Source organism: Rhineura floridana, chromosome 1 (assembly GCF_030035675.1).
Source record: "Rhineura floridana isolate rRhiFlo1 chromosome 1, rRhiFlo1.hap2, whole genome shotgun sequence".
Taxonomy (NCBI): Eukaryota; Metazoa; Chordata; class Lepidosauria; order Squamata; family Rhineuridae; genus Rhineura; species Rhineura floridana.
In genome coordinates this window covers 26,510,218-26,533,474 of record NC_084480.1, presented here as the reverse complement: position 1 = coordinate 26,533,474, position 23,257 = coordinate 26,510,218, and the positions used below count along the sequence as shown (strand labels likewise).

General features: G+C 40.8%; 1 protein-coding gene across 9 annotated transcripts in view; it reads right to left on the bottom strand.

The window, feature by feature from the left end:
• Positions 1-23,257, bottom strand: part of NIPBL (NIPBL cohesin loading factor) — a 227,798-nt gene that overhangs the window by 143,185 nt on the left and 61,356 nt on the right. The window lies entirely within an intron of this gene.

Below are 23,257 nucleotides of genomic sequence, written 5' to 3'. Positions count from 1 at the left end.
TTAATTATAACTGGCAGCTTCAAGGACTGCTGACAATTACAAATAAAACATATACCATACATAAGAATCATAGTAATCTAATAAAAAAATGATAGTTGGTTTTGCTCTTCTTTCTGCCCAATTGCTGGCAAGCTTCAAGTGCATAATATAGCAAACAAAACTATGCTAGAAATGACTGAAGATTTTTTTAAAAAAGCTATGACATATGCAAGTACTTTTTTCCTCTGTTAGGAGAAGGGCAACAGCTCAGTGATACAGCACATGTTTCACATGCAGAAAGTCCCCAATTCAATTTTGAGTTAAATGATTAGGTTGCAAGTAATTGGAAATATCTCTTCTAGAGAACCTGACAGTCATCAGGGTAAACAATGTTAAAGTGGGAGTGTCCATATGTTCTTTAGGAAGAAGAAATTTGAAGACTGAAGATTTTTTAAACAAAGATGTAACAATATAAGCAACTTTATTTGATGTAACTGGATAGACCTTGTGCTTATTTTGGTTGATCAGTTTGGGATACATTTATTCAACCATCGAAGACAAATTAATTCATCTTGTATTCATGCACCAAGCTATAGGAAAAGGGTTGAATAAGTAATTTTCCATTCAATCATATCACATTTTATTCAAATACACAAACACAAAATGATCTTTACACATGCACATGGCTAAGTAGCGTTACTCTTTATAAGTACAATCAGCATTTGTCCACAAGAGGGCGCACAGTATGTTATATTCTCAGATCAAAGTTACACTTCAACAATTCTTGTATGACTTGTGTGAAATTCTCAATGCAACAGATGAAATGTGAAGAAATTACCATAAGCAAACATGACATGAAAGGCAGTACTATCAGTCATCTTAAAGAGGTATAAACAGTCATCAGTACAAAACTCAGGATAAGCAGATTTAAATAAAAAGAGATTTAAATTTAGTGACTAAGATCACAGAAAGTACATAAAATGGTAATAGGCATAAATCAAGTTCCCCCAGTCAATCAATCACACAAATTCCTGAACAAGCACATATTTCAGTTGGTTGCCTTAAGAGTTAATGTATATTCGCCCAGTCTCTAATTTACCATTCTTGGGCAAGGTGATTGAGAGGGTGGTGGCTGCGCAATTACAGACACACTTGGAGGAAACAGATTTTTTAGATCCATACCAATCAGGTTTTAGGACTGGTCATGGTACGGAAACAGCCTTGGTCGCTCTGGTAGATGATATGCGGAGGGCATTGGATAGGGGTGAATACACCTTTCTTGTCCTCCTGGACCTCTCAGCGGCTTTCGATACTGTTGACCACGGTATCCTTTTAAACCGCCTAGAGGGATTAGGAATAGGAGGCACTGTCTTGCAGTGGTTCCGTTCCTATCTCTCGGATAGGCAGCAACGGGTGGCATTGGGAGATGAGGTTTCAGACCCTTGGCCTCTTCATTGTGGAGTGCCACAGGGTTCTATCCTCTCTCCCATGCTACTCAACATCTATGTGAAACCGCTGGGAGCAATCATCAGGAGTTTTGGGTTGCAGTGCCATCAGTACGCAGATGACACTCAGCTCTATCTCTCCTTTAAGTTCTCACCAGAGTTGGCTGTCAATACCATGTCCAAGTGCCTAGAATCCGTAAGTGGATGGATGGGAGAGAATAGGCTGAAGCTGAACCCTGACAAGACCGAGGTATTACTTGTGGGAGATAAAAGGAGGTTAGGAATTACTGACCTGATGCTTGATGGGGTAAGTTTACCCCTGAAGGACCAGGTCCGTAGTCTTGGGGTCATACCTGACTCCCAGCTGTCCATGGAGGCTCAGATTACAGCAGTGAGCCGGGCAGCTTGGTATCAATTACATCTGATACGGAGACTGCGTCCCTATCTTCCTGTTCATCTGCTCCCTCAGGTGATACATGCCCTGGTCTCCTCTCGCTTAGACTACTGCAATGCGCTCTACGTGGGGTTACCCTTGAAAACGGTCCGGAAATTACAGCTGGTACAGAATGCGGCGGCACGCTTGATTACGCATAGCCGTCGCTGGGATCATATCACCCCAGTGTTTTTAGATCTTCACTGGCTACCAGTTGTCTACCGGGCCCAATTCAAGGTGTTGGTGTTGACCTTTAAAACCCTATACGGTTTCGGCCCAGTATATCTGAAGGAACGCCTCCAGAATCACCGATTGTGCCGTCTGACGAGATCAGCCTCGCAAGACCTTCTCTCGGTCCCACCGGTGAGAACAGCTAGGCTGGTACGCACCAGAGAGAGGGCATTCTCTGTTGTGGCCCCCACCTCTGGAACTCTCTCCCTTTCGATCTCAGACATGCTCCCTCCCTGTCCAGCTATCGCCAAGCCTTGAAGACCTGGCTGTTCAGGCAGGCCTACAAGACTGGGACAGATTAACTTATGTTACTTTTGAATTAATGAATGGTTTTTTAGCTTAAAATTTGATTATGTTGATCTATATGTATTGTTTTTATTCTTGTTGTTCGTCGCCTAGAGTGTCCCTAACCCGGACAGATAGGAGGCTGAAAAATAAAATTTATTATTATTTATTTATTATATTGATTTGTATCCAATCATAACTTTTAAACTAGCCAGCAGCAGCAGCCAAATACTTTGGATCATGCAACCCAGATGCTTTTTTGCATTACAACTATTATCTTCTGAGAGATCAGGGGTGCAATCATAAAATAATGGATTGTTTTTGCTTTCCCTGTACCTACATGAGGGTACTAAACATAATCCCTTACTTGAATACAAAATGCCCCAAAATGTATGTAACATCTGTAGTTATTGGGCAGAACAGTGTTTTTTCAACAAGCAGAAACAAAATGTGAATGCTGCTTGGCAGATATAATTATTCAAAATAATATTATCAATAATCATCATCAATAATTATCAGTAATACGCAACTAGTGTCTCACTATAAATCCAGCATTGGATTAGATCCAGTGGTTCATGAATTGGTAACTTGGTAGCTGTGGCTATTTCTGGACAGGGATAGCCTGAACACTGTTTTCCACGCACTGGTAACCTCTAGGCTAGATTACTGTAATGCACTCTATGTGGGGCTGCCCTTGAGGTTGGTTCGCAAATTGCAGCTGGTGCAAAATGCGGTGGTGAGACTGCTCACTGGGGCAGGGTATCGCCAACATGTCACCCCACTGCTGACAGAATTGCACTGGCTGCCCATTTGCTACCAGGCCACGTTCAAGTTCTAGTTTTGGTGTACAAAGCCCTATACAGCTTGGGACTAGGATACCTGAAAGACCGTCTTTTCCCTCATATACCCAGTTGATCACTGCACTCTGCAGGTGAGGGCCTCCTGCAGATACTATCTTATCAGGAGGTCCATTCTGCACAACATAGGAAACGGACCTTTAGTGTGGCGGCACCTACACTGTGGAATTCTCTCCCCTTAAATATTAGACAGGTGCCATTTCTGTTATCTTTTCAGTGCCTATTGAAGACCTTCCTCTTTCAACAAGCCTTTCAAGTTGAGACCTTATCCCAGTCTGCGTCTGTGTTGGAATTGCTTCTTTAAAAAATTTAAATCTTTTTTTAAAAAAACAATATGCTTTTAACCTTTTTTAAAGATGTCTTGAAAGCTTTGAAAAAATGTTTTTAAATATGTTTTGTTTTAATGTATTTTAAAGTCTATTGGGGAGGACTAGCCTCAGAGGGAGGCAATGGTAAACACCCTCTGAATACCGCTTACCATGAAAACCCTATTCACAGGGTAGCCATAAGTCGGGATCGACTTGAAGGTAGTCCATTTCCATTTGAAAGTCTGTTTTTATGATGTTTTAAAGTGTTTTTTCTGGGCTCCTGCTGGTAGGAAGGGAGGGATATAAATCAAATAAATAAAACTTCATGACTAGATTATCGCATGTGCTTTATGTGGCACTGATTCGGACTTGGTTTGAAAGCTGCAACTGGTGCAGAACACTGTGGCAAGGTTGGTGAGTTGAGAGGTTAGCCACAAACATACAACACCAGTTATAAAGAAAACTACATTGGCTGCCATTTAGCTACAGAGCCAGGTTCAAGCAGTCTGACAGCTCAATATGACTTTGGACCTAGGTATTTGCTGGACCACCTCCTCCCCTACATACCAATCCAGTCTTTGAGATTAAGTTAAGACATCTTCTTAACAGTGTCACATTTGCAAATGGTGTGATATCCAGTGACACATGAGGGAGTGTTCATTATAGTGACATCCTAACTGTGGAATGCCCTCCCTTCACAGATTTGGTTGATGCCAAACCTGCTGAGTAAAGGTGTCCTGTAAAGACGTTTATTTATTCAGGTAAAGTTGACTGGAGATGTTTTTATCACTCTCATGGTGTTACAATGTAACTCTAATGTAGTGTTGTGGTGGTTTGATTTTTCAGATTGTTTATTTTGTGAGGGTAGAACATAAGAACATAAGAAGAGCCTGCTGGATCAGGCCAGTGGCCCATCTAGTCCAGCATCCTGTTCTCACAGTGGCCAACCAGGTGCCTGGGGGAAGCCCGCAAGCAGGACCCGAGTGCAAGAACACTCTCCCCTCCTCAGGCTTCCGGCAACTGGTTTTCAGAAGCATGCTGCCTCTGACTAGGGTGGCACAGCACAGCCATCATGGCTAGTAGCCATTGATAGCCCTGTCCTCCATGAATCTGTCTAATCTTCTTTTAAAGCCGTCCAAGCTGGTGGCCATTACCGCATCTTGTGGGAGCAAATTCCATAGTTTAACTATGCGCTGAGTAAAGAAGTACTTCCTTTTGTCTGTCCTGAATCTTCCAACATTCAGCTTCTTTGAATGTCCACGAGTTCTAGTATTATGAGAGAGGGAGAAGAACTTTTCTCTATCCACTTTCTCAATGCCATGCATAATTTTATACACTTCTATCATGTCTCCTCTGACCCGCCTTTTCTCTAAACTAAAAAGCCCCAAATGCTGCAACCTTTCCTCGTAAGGGAGTCGCTCCATCCCCTTGATCATTCTGGTTGCCCTCTTCTGAACCTTTTCCAACTCTATAATATCCTTTTTGAGATGAGGCGACCAGAACTGTACACAGTATTCCAAATGCGGCCGCACCACAGATTTATACAACGGCATTATGATATCGGCTGTTTTATTTTCAATACCTTTCCTAATTATCACTAGCATGGAATATGCCTTTCTGCCGCACACTGGGTCGACATTTTCATCGTGCTGTCCACTACAACCCCGAGGTCTCTCTCCTCGTCGGTCACCGCCAGTTCAGACCCCATGAGCGTATATGTGAAATTCAGATTTTTTGCTCCAATATGCATAATTTTACACTTGTTTATATTGAATTGCATTTGCCATTTTTCCGCCCATTCACTCAGTTTGGAGAGATCTTTTTGGAGCTCTTCACAATCCCTTACCCTGAACAATTTAGTGTCGTCAGCAAACTTGGCCACTTAGATTTAACTTGGTAGATTTAACATGATTAAATAAAATTTGTTTTAAAAACATTTTTAAGCAAACTATTATTTTTAGAAAATAAATGAATTTCTAAAATTTAAAACGTCCATTTTGATCTATCCTGCAGGAGTCATTATCTGATATTAAGGAATTAATACATACATGGTCATTGTTCTCTGGTATTTTTAAATTTGCAATTCTATTTGCTAAGGAGAAAAGGCTGTTCTAATGTAAGTTTTAATTTACTTAGCTTTGGGGTTTTTTTAAAAAAAATTCACATTTATGTAGTCAGTGAATTAAACATCTTGCCAAGAAATTCATAAATTGCAATTTTATCATTACATATTTTGTTTACATAGACAATATCACAAAAGGAATGGTGCAAACGCAATCATGCAGATGAAAAGCAACACTGTCCCTTAACTAGTTATGTGACTAGGATAACACACACACACATCACTTTGAACATAAGTTACCCCACCCACCCCCTCTTATCCTGGGCTCAGGGTTCTGTCAGATTGACATTAATCTTGGCTAACACAAACCAGAATATGCCCTGTGGCCCAATCTCCGAACCCTCAATTAAGGGAAAGCATTTACATCATATCTGCACCAGCACAAAAATTCAACTCAGATAGTAGCAGCACATGAGAATTCTCTCTATAATGTGAAGAGACCATGCGCAGTACCACTAATCATTTCACTGTAATAAGTACCCAGGATACAGTAGGACCCCACTCATACGGCAGGTTCCGTTCCAGGCCCCCGCCAAAAACCAAAAACCTCCAGAAAGTGGGGTCCTACTCAGCTGTAGTGTGGGGAGCTCGCGCACTTCAGCTGATCCCTGTCAGCTGTAGTGTGCGATCAGGTGTAGCGCGGGGAGCTTGCACACTCCAGCTGATCGCTGTCAGCTGGAGCTCGGTGGCCAGAGCTCCCCACGCTGCAGCTGATCGCCCCACTGGTGCCGCCGTATTAGTGGAACGCCAAAAAGCGGGGTGCTGACAAGCGGGGCCCTCCTGTATCTTTATATAGTATGGACAATGTTCCGAACACCATGTTTCCTAACAGCAACTGCAATAGAAAATTAAATCACTTCCCCCTGTAGGATTTTAGGTTAGCAATGGGCCTTGTGATTCTGTCAGGAAGTTAAACAAAACCTGAACCTGAACCCAGCTCCCCCATTAAGTTCAAGGACGTTTTTCTGATGTTAACAAATCACAAAAAAACAATAAGTGGTTCAAAATAATAATCATTTTGAGGTTGGTGAAGAAGTGCCCCTTCCTAGTCTTTTGGCTATCTCTCTAGAGCAGCCTTTCCCAACCAGTGTGCCTCCAGCTGTTGTTGGTCCACAACTCCCATCAGCCTCAGCCAGCATAGCCAATGGCTGAGGCTGATGGGAGTTGTGGTCCAACAACATCTGGAGGTACACCGGTTGGGAAAGGCTGCTCTAGAGTATTTCACTGGTAATCATTTGAAAGTGTCGGGGGGGGGGTGAGGTAGTTTTCCCCTGAACCCAAGCAGAACTGGATCTCTCGGATGAGAGCAAAGAAAAACTAACTAAACTATAGGCCAGGTGTGAAGAACCTCAGGCCCAGGGGTAGAGATGTAAAATTTCTGGAAATGTTGAAGCCATGGGAAAAAACATTTTTCCCTATTTCTTCCAGAAAAAAGGGATTTTTTTGGAAAAATTGAAAAAATGCAATATTATTTATTTTAATTATTTATTTATTATTTAATTTGTATCCCTTCCTCCCAGCGAGAGCCCATATTAGCACTTTTTACAGATTGAAAGTCACTTTGTTATTTCAGGAACATCAAATGTAATTATGTACAAGTTGGTTTGGCATAACATTATCATATTTGGTATATGAAAAGTGCATTTTATTCAAACAATTAATACAAATTGAATTTACTTTTTTAAATTTTTACTTTTTTTGTAACAAATGGATATACAAGATCCTGAACTGTAAGGAACACCTGAACTTTAAGGAACCTCTTTCGTTTTGCCAGTTTATGAGGAGCCGGCAAAAACCAACTTAAAAGCATCCATTCCCATAAAAACCACTGAGAAAAGGGGGGGACCAAGATTCAATAAAACATTTTATTCATCATGCTAAAATAAAACATTCACTCCATTTTTTCTTCTTCTTTTTTTCAATTTTTCCAATTTTGGGGGGGAAGGTTTTTTCCTAATTTTTCTGGGTTTTTTCTGGGCCTTCACAGGGGCCAAATGTGGCCCTCCAGGCTACATCCCTTCCCATACCAAACCCCTCACTGCCCTTACTCCACTCTCTTCTTGAATACTTTTGCTGGGTTAGAATGAAAGGACCCTAGTTCAGTGGTAGAACATCTACTTTGCATGCAAATCCCAGTCTCACAGCCACTTGTGTCTCCAGATAGGTTTGGGAATGCTTAAAACCCTGGAGAGCCATTGCCAGTCAGTGTCGACAATATCAAGCTAGATGGGCCAATGGTCTGACCTAGTATAAGGCAGCTTCCTGTGTTTGTAGTGTGTCTTTGAATTATGATCATTTCTTTTTACTGGCCTGGATAGAGAGATGTGTGTGTAGAAATTGATGAATTTTGCTTGGCTTGAAAGTACATTAATACCTCAGTTAACGAAGTACATGCATTCCTGGGCATGACTTCTTTAACAGAAACTTTGGTACCAGAATCAAGAACAACATGGAAAGAATAGGGATGGATTCTACACCACAAAAAGGAAGGGCAGTTCAACATATTTCAGAAAACTTTTTATTCAAAACTAAGAATACACATGTCTGAAATCAAACAATCAAGTCAGGTAAGCCTTGCATACAGACCACTTGAAGGCTTTGTATACTCAAGCAGACAGGCGAGGAGGGGGCAGCCCTGCACCCTGTGCTTCCCCCCCTCTCTCCCCCCCTTCTCTGCCATCCTCCCCTACATGCATCTGCAGTGAACAATGCTTCCAGGGCACTGCACCACCTGGCAAGGAGTGCCATTCTAGTTACATGTAAGAGAACTGCTTGCAGCAGCCGTAATCCAGTAGACAAGGAGCCACATTCTGTCTATGTCGGAGTTTACTCCCCAAATGCCCCCCCCCGCACCCAAAACAGACTTTATTAAAAAGAGCTTCTTTCCTGGAGAATGTGTTAACTGACATATTACTGTAGCTTACTATACAGAGGCAAAAGACACTCCAGTAACCTGTTGCCTCTGACAATACCCACTATTGATACATGGCCCCTGAAAGGTTGCCCTTGGGGGAATGTGACCTTTGGACTGAAAAAGGTTTACCACTCCTTCTTTACAGGTTGCAACCACACATTAGTCTGTTTCAATTACTCTCTCAGACTTCCTCTCAAAACACGCAGAAGCATGGATTGCACTATATAAAAATTTCTATCAAACCTTCATGGTTTCTAGAAAGTACATTTTCTGGTACAAAAGCCCAAATTTGAAGAAGTTATGGAGATCACACACAGGTTATGGCGGTAAAATTAAATTAATCTAGAAATTATCTTATAGGTAACACTGTGGCGAGTAGACTTTACAGTTGACTAGTACAAAATAAGTGGGAGACCTTGCAGTGTATCCCTCACATGTGTTACCTGAGCCTGTGGCAAAGGGAAATAGACCCCCCTCCAAAAAAAGCTAGCCTCAAAGCCAGGAGTCCCTATTCAGTCTTACTTCATGCATGAAATTTAATTTACTGTTAAAAAGTGCCAGTACAATGCCCTGTGTAAATTCCTGTCCAAAAAGAGTACAAAACTGTAAGTGGAACCTTAAAGTTTAAAACATTTGTAGTAGCAAGAACTTTCATATAGTAGGGTACACTTGGGTAGATACAGTGTGTAAAGACAATGGGAGAGAACAATCATTTAGAACACATGGATCTCAAGCAGAAAAACTACGAAAGACCTCTGACAAGAATCCAAGATCCAGTCCCACTCAAGAATATACAACGCCGGCCTAAACGGCCCAATGGTATTATGTAGTTTCTTTTCAGGTCTGCAGTTCTCTGCATAGTTACATAGGAGCAAGTTCCGTTAAACTTAGTGGGATTTACTGCTGAGTCAAAATAGATAGATCAGGTTGCATGTCACTCCCTAGACACGGTGTTTAGCCATGTTTTTCAATAGTAGATCAGCAGCAAATATGATTTCAGGTTTAAAAGGCTTTGTTAGCTCAGTGGTACAGCAAGGTCCCAGGTTCAGTTCCCAGTTTCTCCAAGCAGTGCTGAGAGACATCCCTGTCTCAAACTCTGGAAAGCCACTGCCACTCAGGGTAGACAATACTGAGCTAAACTGGCCAATGGTCTGACTCAGTATAAGGCACCTTCCTATGTTTGTTTCTTTAACATGTTAGACAGAAGACAAGCAATGGCAAAATGGTGGCTTATAGTTTATACCTGGATGAGAAGCACTGAGAACCAACGACCCTTCAAAGCTCTCTGAATACCAAAGAAATGGGCTCTGGGTGCCCTGGAGTCAATCTGGCTCAGTCTAGGATTTGTTAAGGCCAGTAGTGGCTCCACTACTATCTGTACTCAATTAAACAAACACAATGCAATAGCACAGAAAATTTACCGAGCTTGCAAATCAAATGATGCTGCCACCAAACATTCCTGTTCATAGAAGATTGAGGCAGCAATGCTATATCCAATCCAACAGAATTCAGTGGGACTTACTACCAAGTAAACATGCATAAGACTTTGAGGTTAAGGGAAAGGTGACGGGGAAGAGGGAATCTAAGTGGGCAAACCCTCTCACCTTGACTGTATGCGGATCCAATCATTTTTGTTCACACACAAGACCCAATATTTTTTTATTAAAGTCACAGGAACTAAGAGGCATGCTGCAAGTGCACTGATAACTTTCTGGCTGTTCCCCCTCTCTTGCCAAAGAGAGCCACTCCTTATGGGGAGCACACTTTCAGCATGCCGCTTCCTCCTGAGCTCAGCAGCACAACCTCCCTCCCAACCCAGCTTTGAATAGCACACATGCTGCAAAATTATCTGAAGATCAGGCTCCTGTCTATCTTTACCTTTGCACTGTCATATTCAGGACGCCATTGATAAAAAGGATTGTCTCTTGGCATCCACTTTTTTTTATGTTAGCATCAACTGAGATGGGTCTTAGTGAAAGATTGGAATACCAATACAGGTTGATGACAGAAGGCCTCCACTTGCCTGAGCACCTTCCCCAAAAAAGGGATGTTTATTATTTTATTAAAGTATTTCCAACCTGCGCTACATCAATTGATCTCAGGACACATATCACAGAAAACAGTAATTCAAATATAAAAACCATAATATCACAATTACTCAGCAACAATCGAACACTGGGCAGATCACAATTCTAACCTGTAATCACAAACCCAAATGCCTGATTTCCATACACACACAGTGATACTGTTGCTATCAAATAACAGGGATGACTCCCCATTACTACTAAAAATATACAAGGTGGCCACACACTCTGCACACATACAGATCACAGACACACATATGCATCTCTCTCATACACACAACTTCCCATTTACACAGCCAAATGTACAACTCTCCTTCGGTCTCTGCCTAAGTGCATTTCTCAGAGACCACACATTCATACATGCTGTCCTGCCCAAACTCACAGAAGCAAAGGTGTGCTTTTCTTTAATAGGTTTAATGGAAAATGTCAGTTCGGAGCGCTTCATGAATCAGGTTACACAGAATTCAGCATCTCTACAGGGCTTAACTAGGCATGACTACACAGTGTTAAGACATTGTTGCGGCAATTAGACACACCCCTTACAACCCTTAAGTAAGTGGGGGGGCTCCTTCTACTTGCATGAGAAAGGTGTCACGGCATGCGAGCACTCCTCCTCGGTTGGACAGGGGAAACTCTTTGAGCCTGCTGGTGCTGTAGCCTACATGTCCAAGGTGAAGGCGGAGCAGAGACACTTCAGCAAGGGTGAGCAAGGAAGGGGGTGATGAGGCAGTTTCCTGATCAGACGGTACCTTATTTGTTGTAATTGGAGCTAAGGGGGCAGAGCTGAAGCCTTCAATTTCAACCCCATCTTAATGCAAGTCACTAGTCCCCTCCCCCAAGTCCCAGGACATCTCCTCCTCTTCATCCTCACGGGACTCATGAAACATACCTCTCCACGCACACACAGGCTACACATGCATCTCTCCCTCTCTCTCTGCCCAAGTGCATCTCTCTCAATCATGCACACAAAGCATACTTGAGCAACCTCCCTACAAACACATTCAGAAAAGCCCCTTCATGGGTGAATTAAGTGTCTGCCACATAACAACTGGCTAAGTGAATGGGATGATCCCTGCCATTCCTTGTCCCCCCCATACACATTTTTTAAAAAGCACTATTGTGAAGTGAAGCAACAGCAGCTCCATGTGGCCAGCAGTAACCAGCAAGCAAACAGGACAGGACAGTAGTTTACAAGGGAAGCCATCCCTGCCACCGCTCTCTCCTTTCCAAGCTCTAGTAACTGTTCTGCACTGCACAGTCATTTCCAGAGTGTGGGCACACCTAGAAAGCAGTGGTGCTGAACAGAATGAAGGGGAAAGGAATGACATTGCCATCTGATTGTCCCAGTCAAGGCTCCTGTGCCTTTGACAGCTGCATGCCAGGCAGAAATTCAAAATATGACATTTTTCTCCCACTGCATTTCCATGCCAAAAATAGATTTCCATACTGAAGTTTTGTCTGTTGTGCAGTTCTTGAAGGCAGATGTGCACAGCTAATGTGCACCTAATTTTATTTGTTATTTTATTTTGTATTTGATTTTCATTTGTAATTTTTTATTTTGATATTTTTAATGTTTTGATTTTTTTGGAAATGTAAAGCAGTATACAATCTTATATAAAATAAGTAACTCGTGATCTATGTGAGGGTTGCCAATCTGGTGCCTGTGGGCACCACAGAAGACCTTCCCAGTTGGCAATCCCCGATCTAGTCATACATATTCAGTTATGCAACTACAAAAATCAGTGAAAGCAAATCCTTGCATTTTCAACATCCAAATATTTCAGGGAACTGCTATATTAGCTAGAATACAACTGTTACTGTATCCTTTTATTTACTATTACATAAGCTTTCATGGCTAGGACTGGGGACGGCAGCTACAAGAGAACTAGAAAAGGTCCTCAAATGTAAAGATGTATCACTGAACACTAAAGTCAGGATCATTCAGACCATTGTATTCCCGATCTTTATGTACGGATGTGAAAGGTGGACAGTGAAAAAAGTGGATAAGAGAAAAATCAACTCATTTGAAACCAGAATTATCACTAGAAGGTAAAATGATGAAACTGAGGTCATCATACTTTGGACACATAATGAGAAGACACGATTCACTCGAAAAGACCTTGATGCTGGGAAAAACAGAAGGGAGTAGAAAAAGAGGAAGGCCAAAACAAGAGATGGATTGATTCCATAAAGGAAGCCACAGACCTGAACTTACAAGATCTGAACAGGGTGGTTCACTACAGATGCTATTGGAGGTTGCTGATTCATAGGGTCGCCATACGTCATAATCGACTTGAAGGCACATAACAAAAAGCTTTCATATGTCAGAGCCCACCACAAGATATATTTGTCAAAGTGAGCTCTGGCTAAAAACAGACTAACAAGAGTTCCCCCCTCTGTAATTTGGCACTAGAAATATATTAGCAATATAAGTACTTATCCAATGCCATTGGAGATTACCAGAGTTCAGAGGATAGAGAGATCCACAGACAGCTATTCTTCAAAGTTCTCTGAACCACAACTAGCCTTTAAGGCACTCAATTTTTGTACAAATATGAAAAGAGGGAAACAAGATACAGGACTCTTATTTATAAAACTTAAGATTTACATAAACACTGCAGCAACAGCAAAAGCATTCATCTAAGGTCTGTTTCATACATACAGCAAAACCAAGAAGGTGACTGAAAAACAGCTTTACATGGTAAGACATTCGGGTACAGCGTGTATTTATAATGATGTGCCTAAGTCACTGCAACTAGGTGAAGAGGCGCGAGTTGCCTCACAGAGATTGCTTCCATAGATCTCCTTCACCATGTCATATTACTAGTACTCAGCCCCGAAAGTGGGACTGACTCCTTCAAAACTAAATCTGCTTACTAAGTAACTACTACTACTACTACTACTAACTAAGAAGTTGATAATGCAAAACTGATGTGGTAGAAAAACAGTGTGCCAGAAAAATGAGTGTTTATTAAAAGGATTTAAAGAAGACAGGGGACTTTGCAGAGCAGAGTGTGGAAGGATGGAAAACTTGTAGAAAGATACTATATCGTATTCTGTATCACACCACAATCTCCATAATTGGCTTATAACAAATATGTATGGTGGCAATCAGAGCCAAAACAATTTCATACCTAGATTCACAGGCACCTTCCACATATTTGTAATTCTTATATAGAATTGCATAAGACACGTTACTCACATCTGTTCATTTCTTTCCCACTCTAACATTTGGTCACTTTTTCAGATTTGTCAGTGCTGCAAAAGCTCTAACACCATACAAGACTTCAGTACAGCTACAACTGTTTTAATAAAACTTCACTCTAAGTTGTATTCCAGTGAATGCAACAGTGCCCTCTGGTGGCCATTCAATGAGCACGTATTCCAAAAGATGTGGCTCTACAAATATTTGTCAAGAGATCCATTTTAAAAGGCAAAAAGGAAGAAATAGTTTTGTTTGCAGATCCTGGTAAATATCCAAAACATTTCTTCATTACTTGTTTTATAACATCCTAATTATTTTTCAAATAAAAGTGATAGTAGCTCAAGTGACAACTACCATACTAACAATGTATTAAAAGCAGTGGAGAGATTCTAAGTGCTGTCATCTCCATTTCAGATAATCACTAGAATAAAAATAACTGTCATGTGAATATACATTCAAAATATTTCTTAACTTGGTAGTTCAGTTTTATTTTAATCTCTGGAACTCTCAGATGCTTTATGCGTAATTGCAAAAGAAAAATATAGAAGTGGTCAAATACGTAGGGCTTTAATATCTACTGGCATGATATATCTGCCTTTGTGCATCTAATTATCTTATGAAATTCAGACACTTCTGTAACTGCACTTTCTAAAAAATACAACATAGTGTTATCTTGAACTTGCCCAACTTTAACATAATCTGGCTACATATCTGATGTTTAACTTTACAATTTTAAAAATCAAAACAACACTAAGTGCTTTTAGAACATAATACTTTAGACCCAAAGGTGTCTTGGTACGTGCCTTTCCACTCAGCCCTGCACCAAATTCTGACAAGTTTCCTGTCCCACTGCAGCCTCCCATAGGACCCCTCAACCTTCAAAAGTAGCTTCTCAGACAACATGGGGGGCTAAAGAGGGGAGCCAAGAAAGCCCAATTGCAATACCAGAGTTCCACCCATGCTTCTCCAGTTCCCCACCCAATGTGATTCTATTATTCCAGGCACGTAAATATCAATATTTTATTTGTATTATAGCCTGCATTTATGTTTATGTATGTATTTCTTTTACATTAGCTAAAAACATAAAATGGCAATACAAATAATCCAGTATCTCATTTTGCCTAAAACCTTTACTTTCTGGTTAATAAAAATACTATAGCCAACTATGGCTGGGGGCACACTAATCACTTCCAAAGCAGCAAGAATGGTTTTTCTGTGGCATTTTGAACTGACTCTGCCCTTGCGTGGACACACACCCCTTCTCCACTACTGACTTCAGACCTTTCAGGACCACCCTCAGCAAAGTATTGGGCCAATCACTGCCATTGCCTCTGCCTGAGCCTACAGCAAAGAGCTTCCACTGGCCCCATCTGGAGGGGCAACAGGCTGACCTACCAATCAGTTGCAAAATCTGTCTGAAGCTGAATTTTAAAAAACAACGCACTGGAGCTGATCCAAAAGGGGGCAAGTTTGACTACTGTAGTGTGCCCTCATTTTCAGAAAACAGAGGTGGAGATGAACTGGAACTGGCACAAAAATAAGTGTGTCTCTACCCTATGCAATGAACAGTTCCATATCAAATTACTACTACATCAAAATTTATAACAAAGTAGTCATAGAATCATATAGTTATCTAGGCAAGTAGGTGCAAAAAATCCACTACTACAGCATCTCTGACAGATGGCCATCAGCTTCTACTTAAAACCTGCCACGGAGAAGAATTCAGTCACAGCTAAAAAAATATTTAACAAGTTTCAGCATCCAACTATTGCAAGTCCAGAGTACAGTTCAGTTTAGATGTACCAAGGTTTGGCACTCAAAAGCCTAGACCACCTTTGAGATTGATTATGGATTGTAGGGCAAGTATAACCCATGGCTTGACAGTTCAGCTGTAGTAGCAAACTATGATTTATTAACTAACTACTCTGGGTGTAGGGATGAAAAATGGAACCACATGAATGCAAGGCTCCTTCCATACTCTCTTGTAGTGCCAAGCAAACTGTGCTCCTATGTATAGCTTAGGATATGCTTAATGCCAATATATTTCCTCCAAATTTGTTAATGTTAAGTAGTGAGTTTCAGTCACAACTAGTATGTTTGCCAAGAAACAGGAGCACCTTCCAAAGTAGAACTTGGGACCAGGAACTGGTATAGCTGTTACTGATCTACAACTACCAAAATAAAAGGTATTGTCATTTTCCTGTTAATATTTAAGCCTAAATAGTAAAGATGCTGCAGAGCAAACTTACAGGTGGTTAATTTAGCCATTAATGCATGTTGTGTTTTGCTTTCTTTAAGAATCCTTGAACATTAATAAATTTTCCTTCAGCACCCTAACAGAAAGCAAGCACACAAATTCACAAGTACTCCTTGCTGTTCAACTGCATCAGTTTACAGCAGGACCATCATACTCTACTTGCACTTTATTATTATTTAGTATTAGAATACTTTTTCAGGGAGGAAATCTGCTTCTACCCTTGAAGTTTCTAATAGTAAAAATGCTAGAACAGTTTCAATGTAGGAAGATAGCACATGCTTAGTTTTTTAACTGTGATTCTGGATTAAATGTCTGAATATCTCAATTTGAAACACACTAATGACAAGGACCTGGATACTACACAAGTTTGACTTGCTAAATAAACATCCAGTCCTCAAGAAGTGGTAACTTGAGAACATAAAGACCTATAGCTGAAAAGCAACAAAGCCATACTAGTGCCTGCAGTACAGTCAAGGAAGAGATGTCCACTTGTACAGATGTTTTCAGTCTAAACAGAATCCTATGTAAAGTGTCTGTTTTTATCTTACCAGATTACAAATTTTGCTCCATGGTGCTGTGTTCCAAAACAAGGCATTCTAAGGGTGGAGCAGGAGCAGCCTTCGATCAAGGTCCCTTTATTCAATGAGGAGGCCCTAGAAATACCCCCCAATCCATGGCAGGCATTAATTTCTCCCAATGGTTTATATAACCTATATTATTGTCCCTTTAAGAACTTTCAAATGTTTCATATTGGTCATATTTCAACTGACTTTTCCACCTTGCACTCCCCAGTTCCAGCTCAACATCTGATGAAGTATATTGTCACCTAAAAAAGCTTATGCCATTTTATAATAGAGCTTCTAAAATGTTGGTCTCAAGATATCAAACATATTTCATTCATTCAATATACTGTTACTGCTCGTAAGAACAAGCACTGCACTTTTTTGTTGGGATCCATCCATAACTGGAAGTTTGCTAGTTCTGACTGAACAAGGGAGGAATCATAGAATAGTAGAGTTGGAAGGGGCCTATAAGGCCATTGAGTCCAACCCCCTGCTCAATGCAGGGATCCAAATCAAGCAAAGGAAGATGCAGCCTAGCATCAAAGTGAGTTCCTTTTAAAAGACACTAAAACAAGTTGTGCACAACTAGACTCTGAGTAATCATAATGTGAAGTTGTTTACCAGGAATTGGGGGGGGGACCAGTGCTGTAGCATGGTGCGTGCACATGCACATTTGCAACAGCATTCTTCTGGAGCCAAGATAAACAGTGATCACTTACTTATGTAACTCTGAAATGTAGTTCTTGTTTTAAGAACCTGGCTGCCTATATGTTCCCAGGCCAGGTTCAAGGTTCTTGCTTTAATTTACAAGACGACTTGCATTCAACATACCTTTAGGAACACCTGATTCCCTATATATCCTAGTGCGATCACTAAGATCTTTGGGGGGGTTTCTGTTGGTGGTCCCCCATGCCTCAGATACCTAGTTTGTAAAGACTAGGGGCCATATATACAGATTTGCTAGATGCTTTAAGGATAAAATCTCCCATCTCTGTAACAACATGGATGCCATAGTTCTGACAGGTCCTGTTTGAGGTGACCAGTGAATCTAGTCCGGTTTATGACAGTCATTTCAGCCCTTGAAACCCTAGCCAAATCTGTCCAATGTTCTTGGAGTGGTTTGGCCTTCTTGACCCTTGCCCACTGTGGCTTATCTGAGCTCAGGAGGGTGGACTAGATGGGTGCAGGATGTGTAAAATGCATCACTTCAGGAAGAGAGGTGCCTGTCACTCTAAAAAGCAGTAGAACATTTGTTCCTCAAAACACCACCTTTGACACAGAGTTTAGGGCAATTATGGTCATAAATATTCCCTTCAAAACCAAGGTGCTCCAAAGGGGAAGGCTTCGGCCAGGGGGCAAGAGGAGAGAAAAACTGGAACGTAAGCAATACTTACTTTCTTATTAAACTTAAGCTTATTGGACAGCTTTTACACTATATAATTAATTTTATGACTGAACATTGTGTAACTATATAATTAGTTTTATAAGAGAAAACTGTAGTAATTGGCACATTTAGTAAATTTACAGAGCAAAAGCGTGTTTACTCATAAGACAGATCCACCCTAGTACTCCCAGGTAGGTATGCATAAGGCTGCAGTCTAAAAAATATAAATGCCTTATAGTCCAATCTAATATATGTCTACACAGAAGTAAGCTCCTATTCATTCAATAAGACATTACCAAGTAAGTGCAAATAGGACTGCAGCCTTAGCTGTGTACAAGCAAAAGGACAAAGAATACTAGCATCTCCAAACTAGATTAAAGGTCACCAGAAAAAGGCAACAGCAATTCACAAGAAAATGAAGAGCCTGCATGCTTATCTCATGAACATAGCAGCATCCTCTAGATGCAAAAAGGTAACTTGGATCTGAGAATGTATGCATGTACAGTATATACAGAAATTATTTTCTAATACTGTAGATTGTCTTACATAAAAATATTCAAGCTACACATTTTGAGTGAATAAAACCTTATCTGAAAAAAACTTTCACTCATTCCAAAAGAGAAAATATTCCAAAACAGAAAATATTTCATAGAAATTTCAGCGCTTCACATAATTTCCATTTTTTTTACTGGAAAACGTGAAGAAAAAGGCCTTCTTAAAAAAATCCCTTCCCTGATATTTTCCAGTCGCCCTCCCTCCCGGCCTTCACAGCTCTATCAGACTCATCACTTTTCAAAAATGCTGGCATGGCAATGGCTTTTTTTTTTTTTTTTTAAGCCAAGCGTTGCTAACCTTAAATCTTTAAAATTTTGCCCAATCCTAAGAATCTTTTGGAACTGCTATACATTTTTCTTTGAGCTGCTTTTTTTTAAAATACAAGAGTTGAACCAGCAGAAGAACAGAGTACAATTCTCTATTTTGTCCTGATTGTTCCTGACTCATCTGTCCTATTAAACCCTCCTAAATACTTCTGGATTTCTAGGACTGGATTCTCTCTTCCAAGCCTCTCAAATTCTACCTCTGCATCTATGCAGGATTCCACATAGCTCAGGAGCTAGATATACAGTGCCTTGCAAAAGTAGTCAGACCCCTGACCACTGCTCTCATATTACTGAATTACAAATGGTACATTGTAATTTCATTCTGTATATTTTATTTTGAAACACTGAAACTCAAAATGAATTGTTGTAAGGTGACATTGGTTTCATGTTGGGAAATGTTTGTAAGAAACATAAAAACTGAAACATGTTGCTTGCATAAGTATTCAAACCCTACACATTAATATTTGGTAGAGCCACCTTTTGCTGCAATAACAGCTTTAAGCATTTTTGGGTAGGTATGTACCAGCTTTGCATGCAGCGTTGGGGGGATTTTGGCCCAATCTTCTTCACAGATTTGCTCCAGGTTGTTCAGGTTGGTTGGACGTCACTTGTGGACCGCAATTTTCAAAGAGCGCCACAGATTCTCAATGGGATTGAGATCAGGACTTTGACTGGGCCACTGTAGGACATTCACCTTTTTGTTCTTGAGCCACTCCAATGTCAGTTTTCATTTGGTTAGATTACAGCACAAAATGTTCATACTTATAAGTCTCATGGATGCATGTTTTCTCTTGGTTGAATTAATGTTAAACATAATGATGAGGAAACCGATGTCAGTATTCCATGTGTTCCTGCACAGTTTTTCTTTGCCTGCTATGTAAGAAAAACTGTTGATTGATTGATTGATTGATTTTATTTATACGCCGCCTTTCCACAGTGAGCTGTGCCCAAAACAGCTTACAACAAACATTCAAAGTATCAAAATACAAAACATTGAGGTAGGAAAAAGAAGTCAGTTTACAAAACAATCAATGCATTCAAAAAGGACAAAAACAAATAATTTAGCAAACATTCAGAAACTGTTGTGTTTTTCACTGTGCTCAGTTGCTTCTAATAGCTTTTATGAAGCTGACCATGCCATTGGTGGCTCGTAGAAGTTGTGAGGTAAACTCATGGGGAAGATCTCTGAAATGAGCTCTGCAGCTTCCAAGTGGGTTTCCATCACCAATAGTTCAAGAATTCATGTTGAGCAAATTATCACACAAAAAGCAAAATATTTCATTATTGAAACATCTTACAAAAGTTGTGTTATCTCCAAAACTGCTAATCTTAATGAACAACTGATAAGAGTATTTAGGGGATGCACCTCTTTTAAAAGCTAGTATCAGCCCTTTGAATTGGGCCTGGAAACAGACTGGAAGCTAGTGAAGATGATAAAGCACTGGCACAATATGATCACATCTTCCTGTTCCAGTTAACAATCTTTCTGCCCTATTTTGGACCCAATGAGGTTTCTGGACTATTTTCAAAGGCAGCCCCACATATAATGCATTGCTTATTGTTTATGTGAATTGTCAAAGCTTAGTTTCCTCTTGTGCACTAAATTACACTTTGTAAAAAGACACTCTTTATTTGAAGACTATATTCAGGATTAAAGTATGTTTCCGAGCTCGATTCAAAGTGCTGGTTTTAACCTATAAAGCCTTCCATGGCTTGGGACCATGGCTTGGGTTCCTGATGGAACGCCTCTCCCAACACAAACCCATCCTTACAATACAGTCAACATCCAAGGCCCTCCTCTGGGTGCCTACTCCGAGGGAAGCTGGGAGGCTGGCAACAAGGGAGAGGGCCTTCTCAGTGGTGGCCCCCAATTATGGACGAGGTGCGTCTGGCGCCAACATTGTTATCTTTTCGGTGCCAGGTCAAGATTTTCCTCTTCTCCCAGGCATTTTAGCATGTGTTTTTAAATTGTGTTTTTTTTTTTAAAAAAATGTGTTTTTAAATTTATATATTTGTATATTTGTTTTTAATGTTTTTAATTGTTGTAAACCGCCCAGAGAGCTTCGGCTATGGGGTGGTATACAAATGTAATTATCATTATCATTATTATAGTGCTTGGGGTCATTGTCCTGCTGAAAAGTGAATTTCCTCCCATGCTTCAGATTTTCAGTGGACTGAAGCAGGTTCTCTTGCAGTATTTCCTTGTATTTTGCTCCATCCATGTTTCTTTCAATTTTAACAAGATGCCCAGTCCCCGCTGATGAGAAGCATCCCCACAGCATGATGCTGCCACTACCAGACTTCACTGTAGGGATGGTGTATCTTGAGGCATGGGCAGTGTTGCCACACACACCACTTTGAGTTTTGGCCAAAAAGCCCTAACTTGGTCTCATCTGACCACAAAATCTCCTCCCACATGGCAGCTGGGGCACTCTCATGCTTTCTGGCAAACTCCAGATGTGTTTTCAGGTGGTACTTTTTGAGTAACAGCTTCTTTCTTGCCACCTTCCCATACAGGCCAGTGTTATGCAGAGCTCTTGATATGGTTGACTGGTGCACCATTACTCTACTCCCAGCCACTCTGTAGCTCCTTCAAAGTGCTTGTTCGCCTCTCTATGGCTTCTCTCACAAGTCTCCTTCTTCTTCGAGTGCTAAGTTCTGAGGGATGGCCTGGGTAGTGTAATGTAGCTTCCATTTCCTGATTATTGATCCAACTGTGCTTACTGGGATATCCAAACACTTGGATATTATTTTGTACCCTTTTCCTAATCTATGCATTTGTATTACATTATCTCTCACTTCTGTAGAATGCTCTTCAGTCTTCATTTTCCTTCAGATCCACAACCTTCAATCATCCTTCAACAGTTGGGTTTTTATCCTGACAACGTGACAGCAACTTTAATGGTTCATAGATGGAGGCCAATGGTAATGTCTTCGATAGGGCAATTTCTTTCATCTGTGTAAACTGGGAGCTTCCACAGCACAGGGGTTGAATACTTATGCAAACAACATGTTTCAGTTGTTTGTTTCTTACAAACATTTCCCAACATAAAACCAATGTCACCTTACAATAACTGATTTTGAGTTTTAGGGTTTCAAAATAAAATATACAGAAAGAAATTACAATGTACCATTTGTAAGTCAATAATATGAGAGCACTGCTCAGGGGTCTGACTACTTTATACTACCTCAAGGATTTCAAAATATGATTTAAATGAAGGAATACAATTATCCTGATTTCAGTTACCATCTTTATGCTTATAACTCCCAAATTTGTTTTTCTATTCCTTGACTACCATCCAGGTAGTGCTGGACAACACTGCAGCCTCAAGCCAGGGGCAACTGCTGCTAGTCGTGGCAGACCTGGAATCCCCAATGTGGCATTCATAGACATACAAGCACCCACCGGCCATGAAAGAACATGAACAGCTGAAACAGAACCTGTCAGCTAGAGACTTTTTTCCTGCTCTCCATCCTTAGAGGATTTCATCCTTGCTCTGTGGCCTCTGCACAGTTTAAACAAATCCCCTGCCCCTCTCACTGGACACCTCTTCCCTTCTCAATACTACCCAGATGAGAGGAAGCAGTGAGCCCTGGTGGAGCAAGGCCATTGCTTTCTCTGTAGAAAGGGGGTGGAAATTTTCTGTGGAATTCCCTCCCAACAAGGCTCCATTTTTTGTGCCAATTGGGGGGGATTGGGGGGATATAAAATGGGGTGGGGGGAGATGATACACACTGCACCATTGCCAAGACAAGCAAGTTGCTGTTTGCCTGTGTTACTACCATGTGTTAAGACACAATTAAAAACTCTTGCAAAGCATGATGGGTGCCTTAATCCAAAGGTGATTGGTGTGCAGAAGCCTGTTTTTGCCCAGCAATCCTTTACAGGATGGGAGCTATGATTACAATATGATGCATGCTAAAATCTTTTTGGAATTAAGTGTGGATGCTGTTTACGTAACTGTGCTGACAGCTATCATATGCCTCTTCCATGAATGGATTTTTCTTGTGTTAGGGTGCCTGTCTTACCATGCTGTGCTGACCATTTCATTGTCTGCCAGCAGGGCACTGCAAGATAAAGAGGATCAGCCTACTGCCTTGGCAAAAAGCTGATGAAATTTCTCTTCCCCACACCATTCAGAGTAAGGGCAATGCAAGGGCTTAAACTTGCTATTAGTGCTGTCACAATGTAAGGTAAGTCCAATTTCTAAGCATCATTGTGATGTTATTATGGTGACTTGAACCACATCTTTGATTGGCTAGGACCACATAGCAAATAAGAGAAATAAATAAAGACACCAAAGTAGCT